This window comes from Henckelia pumila, chromosome 2 (assembly GCF_033568475.1).
Source record: "Henckelia pumila isolate YLH828 chromosome 2, ASM3356847v2, whole genome shotgun sequence".
Classification (NCBI taxonomy): domain Eukaryota; kingdom Viridiplantae; phylum Streptophyta; class Magnoliopsida; order Lamiales; family Gesneriaceae; genus Henckelia; species Henckelia pumila.
In genome coordinates, this window is record NC_133121.1 from 123,013,016 (window position 1) to 123,020,508 (window position 7,493).

General features: G+C 36.2%; 1 pseudogene; it reads left to right on the forward strand.

Moving 5' to 3' along the window:
- The first annotated feature begins 3,029 nt into the window (after positions 1-3,029).
- On the forward strand, positions 3,030-4,346 carry LOC140878320 (wall-associated receptor kinase-like 1; annotated as a pseudogene).
- The last annotated feature ends 3,147 nt before the right edge of the window (positions 4,347-7,493 follow it).

Genomic DNA, 7,493 nt, shown 5'->3' on the forward strand with positions numbered 1-7,493 from the left:
GGGAGAGGACAAACCCATCCAAATCCAAAAAATCTACAGGAACCCCTTCAGGAGGGTAACCTGCCGCCCTAAACTGCTGGGTACAGCCCTCGAACCCTTTCGATAAGTAGCCATAGGCTTGGACAGCAACCTCATCCATGAACTCGTCCGAATTTAGGAAGCCTTCTTTGAAGCCTTCAGCTCCCTTGGCCAGCTTGGTTCGGGACAGCTCTAGCTCTTGGAGGGCTTGAGAAATCTGATCCTGAGAACCTTTAAGTTCATCCTGCAAGGCTTCCTTCTGCACCTCGGAGACTCGGAGGTCATTCAACTGCTTCAGCCGGTCGGCCTGGAAGCCCATCCGCATCTCATCCATTTGAGCTCGGAGAGTGGCCACCTCCTTGTTATGAGCCATCTTTAGAACCTCAAGCTCTTGGTTCAGCTCAGTAAGATGAGTATCAAAAATCCTGGTGTCCTTGATGAGTTGCTTCCGAGCAATGGAAGCTCGGAGGGACACCTCGGCGTTCAGTGCGGCATCCTGGCATAGGACAGAGATCGTTTTGAGCTGAGTATAAAGTGCTGAGCTTAAAGTAAATAAAGTATAAATCTCCTCAGCGGAAGAGGTGTTGGAGCGATGTAAGAGCTCAGCCCAGCCAAGGTTCTTCACAAAGTCAGCATCGGCTTGAGAAAGCATGTCCTGAAGGACTGATCCTGCTGCTGGGGTAGGACCTACCCCCACTATCCGAAGCTCATCATGGTACATGTCAAAGAAATTGGAGTGGCATCGGACCACAGGGGTTTGAGGCTTCTCCGACCTGAACTGCCGAAGAGTCACTACCTCGGGAATGGTAGATTTTCCCGAATCCAGCTCTACTATTTCGGGGTAGGGGCTGGATACAGCACGCCTCTTAGAGCCTTTGGAAGGGGCAGAGGATGGCTCGGAGGCAGCAGCAGCGCGGGGCGAAGCAGCTTTGGATTTGCCCGAGGTAGCTTCAGCCTTGCTCCCTGGCTGAGCTGGTGTCTTCTTCTTCTCTAGCATCCTCTTCATTGCAGCATTCATGACTCTTTTTTCTGAGCAAGTAGAAAGGAGGTCAGTAAAAAAAAAAAAGGAGAGAGCAAGGGCGGAGAAGGGCCATACCTAAATTTCCGCGGACCGAGACATCGGCCGAGCTGAGCCCATGGTGACAGAGCAGATCTTCTGCCAGAAGGGCAGAAGTATCGAAGCACCTTCCCCCTATAGCCCTTAGGGCTCCAGTAAACAACTCCCCCTGTCGAAAGCCCGGGGCAGGAACAGGCAGGAGGGGGAGAGTTTCCCTCCAAGCTGAGCATATGTTCCAGGCATCGGAGGGATGAACAAAAAAGAAAGAGTTTTTTCAGTTTTTGTTTGAACTGGGAGAGCCCTTAAAAAATTTGTAATTAGGTCGGCAAAAGAAGTAAAAAGGGCCCTCCTCAGAGAGTTTGGGGAGCAAAAATTTACAGATAGTAAAACAAGTTACTTCAAAGCCTAATGTTCTGAAGAGAACTATAAAGCTGCACAAGGTTCGGAAGGAGTTAGGGTGAACTGCCCTGAGTGAAGCTCATAATAACGGCTGAGTTGCTGGAAGATGAGGGGCAGGGGAAACCTAAGACCAGCTTCTAATTGATCTACATAAAAGGTGTAATATCCCTCTGGGGGATTGTCAGCTCGGTCATCAAGGTCAGGAATAATGAAATCATATTTCTTGGGAGCATGGGATAGAGCTCTTATTTTGTCCTCCTCCGAAGCATCTAGCTCGGAAGGATACAGCTCAAACCACGGCGCCGCAGGGACATCAGGGTCATTGCTCGAGTCAACATCCTGAGCTGAGGTCGAGGGGCGAGCAGGGTCCTGGCCTGTAGGCTCTCCTGCGGGAGTAAGAGCGAGGGAATCAAATTGATCCACCTCACGGAATACTTCGTCCGAGCTTCCAGAGTGAGCTCGGGAAGAAGTGGCCATGAAAGGAATACTTACTTAGGAAGCTCGAAAACTTGGGAGAAAGGCAAGAAAGCGAGGAAGCTTGGAAAAAGGAATTCGAGAGAGAATTTACGGAAGTGAAGAAAGTGAAAATGAAGTTTTCACAGCAAGGGGCTATTTATAGAAAGCTCGGGTTAAATCGAACCGTTGAAATTAGACAGGTGTACGGATCAGATTCTTTGGAAAATTTACCGTCACCTAGTGCTTGTCAGAGTGACAGCTGGGCTCGACGGAGCACCTCAGCTCGGCATTCTTTTAGGGTCATCTCAGAATAAAAATGAATTTCGAGTCTTTGACCTCAATTCGACTTTTATGGGAGGGACTTGTGATACCCGGAGGAGAAAACCACCTCAGCTCATCGATGACCCTAATATAAAAGGAACATCCCTAATCAACCAGAACCGGTTCAGGAGCTCAGCTCGGGAGCTCGGAGCTCGGCCAAGCTCCCCACCATAATTCCCAGCTCGGGTCGGGAGATCAGCTCGGGAGCTCGGAGCTCGGCCAATATCCCCCACCATAATTCCCAGCTCGGGTTGGGAGATCAGCTCGGGAGCTCGGAGCTTGGCCAAGCTCCCCCACCATAATTTCCAGCTCGGGTCGGGAGCTCAGCTCGGGAGCTTGGGGCTCAGCTCAGCCCCAATATTAGTAGGGAGTTAGCTTAGTAAATGGGTTCGACAACCTTGGCGAGCTAGCTAAGATGTTAGGATCAATGTTTAGGGTGAGTTCAGGAGTTCAGTAATAACTCACTCACCCCTTTTCATATGACCCCCGGGGGAGCAGCAATATAGAGTCTTAGTGATGACAGGTCAGCTCGGATAAAATGTACATGTCGATATTTTCACGGTCAAGCTAGATTCAGACGAGATATCCGCCTATATATTCGGGATTGAAATCCCGGGATTCTCGGGTTCCTGATAAGGAAGGTAAGCGTAAGATTCGGAGTCCTCTCCTATAAATACCAGGTTCACTTTCATTATTTGGATCCTAATTTTCACTCGTGTACACACATCACTCTCTATATTTTGCTATCCTAGCATCTGACTTGAGCGTCGGAGGGGATATGCCGGAACACCTTCCGGCCCCCCCTTTAACACTCTTGTTCGTGGTTTCAGGTCAGCAACAGGTCATCATTTATTGGAGGAGTTTTGTTAGCGCGGCTAATTAGCTCATCCAAGAAGATCACTTTATTGAGGTTTTAATCACTAGTTTTAGGGTTTGTAAAACTCTTTAAATTATTTACTAGTGAAGTTTTGCTTGAGGCGCTGCAAGAGTATTTTATACTCTTGATTAAATCATTTGAGTCTGTTTATTGGTTGCTTGTTTATTTTATTTACGCTTTAATTATATTCCGCTGCAAATTACTCAAGGTGTTATTGTAGGTGTTGTCAACACCCTGTGACAACAACTCAAACTGTTTACGTGCAACCTCCATTCCCTTACAGGAAGAATTGTGGCAATCAAGAAATCTGAGGGGATAGATGAAGATGATATCGAAACTTTTATCAACGAGGTGGTTATTTTATCACAGATAAACCACAGGCATGTTGTTAAGCTATTGGGATGCTGCCTAGAGTCTGAAGTTCCACTTCTTCTGTATGAGTTCATACCAAATGGAACCCTGTTTCAGCATATCCATCATCCAAATGAAGAATTCCCATTCACTTGGGAGATGCGTGTACGAATCGCCATAGAAGTAGCCAACTCTCTGGCTTACTTGCATTCAGCTGCATCTGCTCCAATATATCATCGGGATATCAAATCTACCAACATACTGCTGGATAAGAAGTATCGGGCAAAAGTTTCAGACTTTGGAACATCTAGGTCGGTTTCAATCGAGAAAACTCACTTGACCACAAAAGTACTAGGAACCTTTGGTTACTTGGATCCAGAGTACTTCCAATCAAGCTAGTTTATAGAAAAGAGTGATGTTTATAGTTTTGGCGTGGTCATGGTCGAGCTTTTAACTGGGGAGAAAGCAGCATCTAGAATTAGAGCGGATGTGGGGAAGAGTTTAGCCACACATTTCTTGCACTCAATGGAGGAAGATCACTTGTTCGATATTCTTGATGCTCTGGTGCTCAAAGAAGGCAAAATAGAACAAATTTTGGCCATCGCTGAACTTGCCACTAGATTCTTGCACCTCTAGGGCAAGAAAAGGCCAACAATGAAGGAAGTAGCAGCCGAGTTAGAAGCCATTCAAAATTTGAAAGAGGGGACTGTTTACCAATGTGATGTTGAGAAAAATGAGCTATATTCAATAAAGATATCCGAGTTTTACGACTTCTCCTCGATCCCAGGAAGCACCAACTTTGATTCCAGCATCATTTCAAAATCATCATCAGAAGATCAGCTGCCTCTTTTGGTTGATGAACCATGAAGAACTTGATTTATGATAATATTTTTTAGTTTTTTTTTCCTCTGTCTCAGTTGTTGTGAATATTTTAGTTTTCTTGAGTATTTGCAGGAAAAACAGTACGAGGTTTACGGGTATACAGTATACTGATGTAATATATTATTACATATTCTCCAATGTACGCGCTAATCATTATTATTGTTACAGCTCTTGAATAGGAAACAAATGCGGGTATGCGGAAATTGAGAGTCATAATATTTCATGAGGCGTATATTAAATATATTATTAATCAAATTAATATTTATTCATCTTTATTTTGAATTCAATAATTTAAATTTTTTATACAACGGGGAGTGAGGAAAGTTATGGTCCGATTTATCTAAGGGTGTGCAATGGTCGGTTCAGTTTGGTTTTAACAAATTTCGGTTTGGTGTTTCGGTTTACGGTTTTTCAAATTCCTAATCCGAAACCAAACCATTTTATTTCGGTTTGGTTCGGTTATTTTTATTACGATTTTGGTTATTACGATTTGAGTAACAATTTAACTTATAAATGAAGTTGTATGTTAAATTATTTAAAATAAATATAATAAAAAAATAGTGATCAAAACAACTTTTTGATTATCTTAAAACATCAAAATTAATTAATAAAAATATGCATAGCTATGATTTTTGTAACCAATTTGTTAGTTATCTTACAAATATCAAAATAAAATAATAAAAAAATATAACGATTGACGGTTACCAAATTAGGTATTAACGGTGAAAAGTCAAGAAGTGAGGAGGCAAATATGTAAATCTAATGAAAATAACATATATTAATTATTTTTATTATTTATTATATTTTAAATGGTCGGTTCGGTTTTTTTGGTTTTTTAAAATTCAAAACCGTATACCGGACCGGAAAATCGAAGATATCAAAAATCAAAACCAGAACCGATCGAAAAACCATTTAAACTGAACCAAAAAAACCGAAATTTACGTTTCGGTCAGTTTTTTCGGTTTGAACCGTTTAATACACACTCCTAGATTTATCTGCTACAAACCAAAGTGATATTTGAAACCAATCAGACTACATGGGACTTGTGGTCTTACTCTCGCGATTAAAATAAATGATCTTTGGTTCGATTTCAATCTATTTCAACTATAATTTCTACTATAAAAGTATGAATGATGGGCAAAGTTTTTTGTTATAAATTTATAACGTTGCCCTCAAATTGTATATGGATCAAAAATTTCTACTATAAAAGTATGAATGATGGGCAAAGTTTTTTATTGTGAATTTATAATTTTCCCCTCAAATTGTATATGGATAAAAAAATATGTATGGGTAATAATGGAAAAATAAGGTAAAAAACAAGGGCAAAAATGGATTAGAATTTTAGTCATCTTTAATGAAAAATTAAATGCATCATGAGTAATGGAGGTGTATTTATTATCATTTATATTCAATTATCATCTCAAAATTAATTTTTTTATAGTCAATGTGTAATATATAATATAAAATTTCACAAATAATATTTGGCCACAATATTTTTATATTTTCAAATATTTTACTTTTAATATATTTGTTTGACACAATTTTTTTTAAGTGTAAATATTGCAACAACAAAAAATATTAGTTATTTTTATTGTGATATTGAGAAATAGGGTTAATAATTTCAATAATAATAAAGAGGTTATAACATAATAGTTTATTAATTGATTGTAATAGAGAGAACTTTACAAATTCAATATGATGTTTTAAAAATAAATTAAAATAAATTATATTACAATAGTATAAAGGATTAACTTTACAAATTTTTTTATAAAAAAAACTTTACAAATTCAATATGACACTATCTTTGATCAATATTTATTATTGTCTTATTTATATCAATACATTTAATTATAACATTTTTATCAATATTTTTTACATTAAATGACATTTTATTTTAAGTTGATATCAATCTTGTGCCTTATTTTTTACTATAATTTAATTTGAAAAAATGAGTTAAAATATTTTTATATTGTCAAATATTTTTATTTTTCATATATTTGTTTGAAACAAATTTTATTTTTTACTATAATTTAATTTGGAGAAATGAGGTAAAATATTTTATAATATTGTCAAATATTTTAATTTATCATATATTTGTTTGGCACAAATTTTTTCTAAATGTAAATATTGCAAAAAAAATAGTTATTTTTATTGTGATAGTGAGAAATAGGTTAATAATTTTAATAATAATAAAGTGACTATATCAAAATATTTTTTTAATTGATTGTATTTATATTAAAATAGTATATATAGAACTTTACAGATTCAATATAATGTTTTGAAAATAAATTAAAATAAATTATATTACAATATTATAGAGGGTTAACTTTACAAATTTTCTTTAAAAACAACTTTGCAAACTCAATATGATGCTATCTTTGATCAATAGTTATCATTGTCTTATTTATATTAATACATTTAATTATAGCATTTGTCTCAATATTTTTGACATCAAATGACATATTGTTATTTTAAGTGGATACCAATCTTGCCTTTTTTTTATTTTTTACTATAATTTAATTTAAAGAGTTAAGTACAAAATTAATAGAATAACATACGTAAAAAATAAAAAATATATAAAAAATTTAAATAATATTCTACGTTATTTAGTAAGTTTAATTATTAATTTTCATTCTAAATTTTACCATTTTAAATAATTTGTAAGTTTTTTTTAATTTTTTACCGTAAAAAAATGAATGTTTCAAGTACAATATTGATAACTTACAATCATTTTTAAGTTATACATATTTCATTATTACTCATACATGATTATTAGTCTATAATATGATATTATCGATAGTATTCAGAGTAAATGAAAAATGTTAATGTAAAAATTCTTTAAATTTTCTCATAACTCTTTGTCATATTATGTATATAATTAAATGGTTATTAATTACTGAAATTAATTATTATTAGGATTTAAGTAGAATAAAAATTTAATTATATTAATTATTTTTTTAATAATACCTTCTCACCATATTACACATAAATTAACTTTTAGAGAGAGAGTTGGTCTTTTCGTTTTATTAACTATTCACCCATATGCTATATTATATATAATAAAACAAATGGCGTATATTAAAGTGATATTGGAAAGTTAATAGAGTTAAATATATAATTGTTCTACGTACT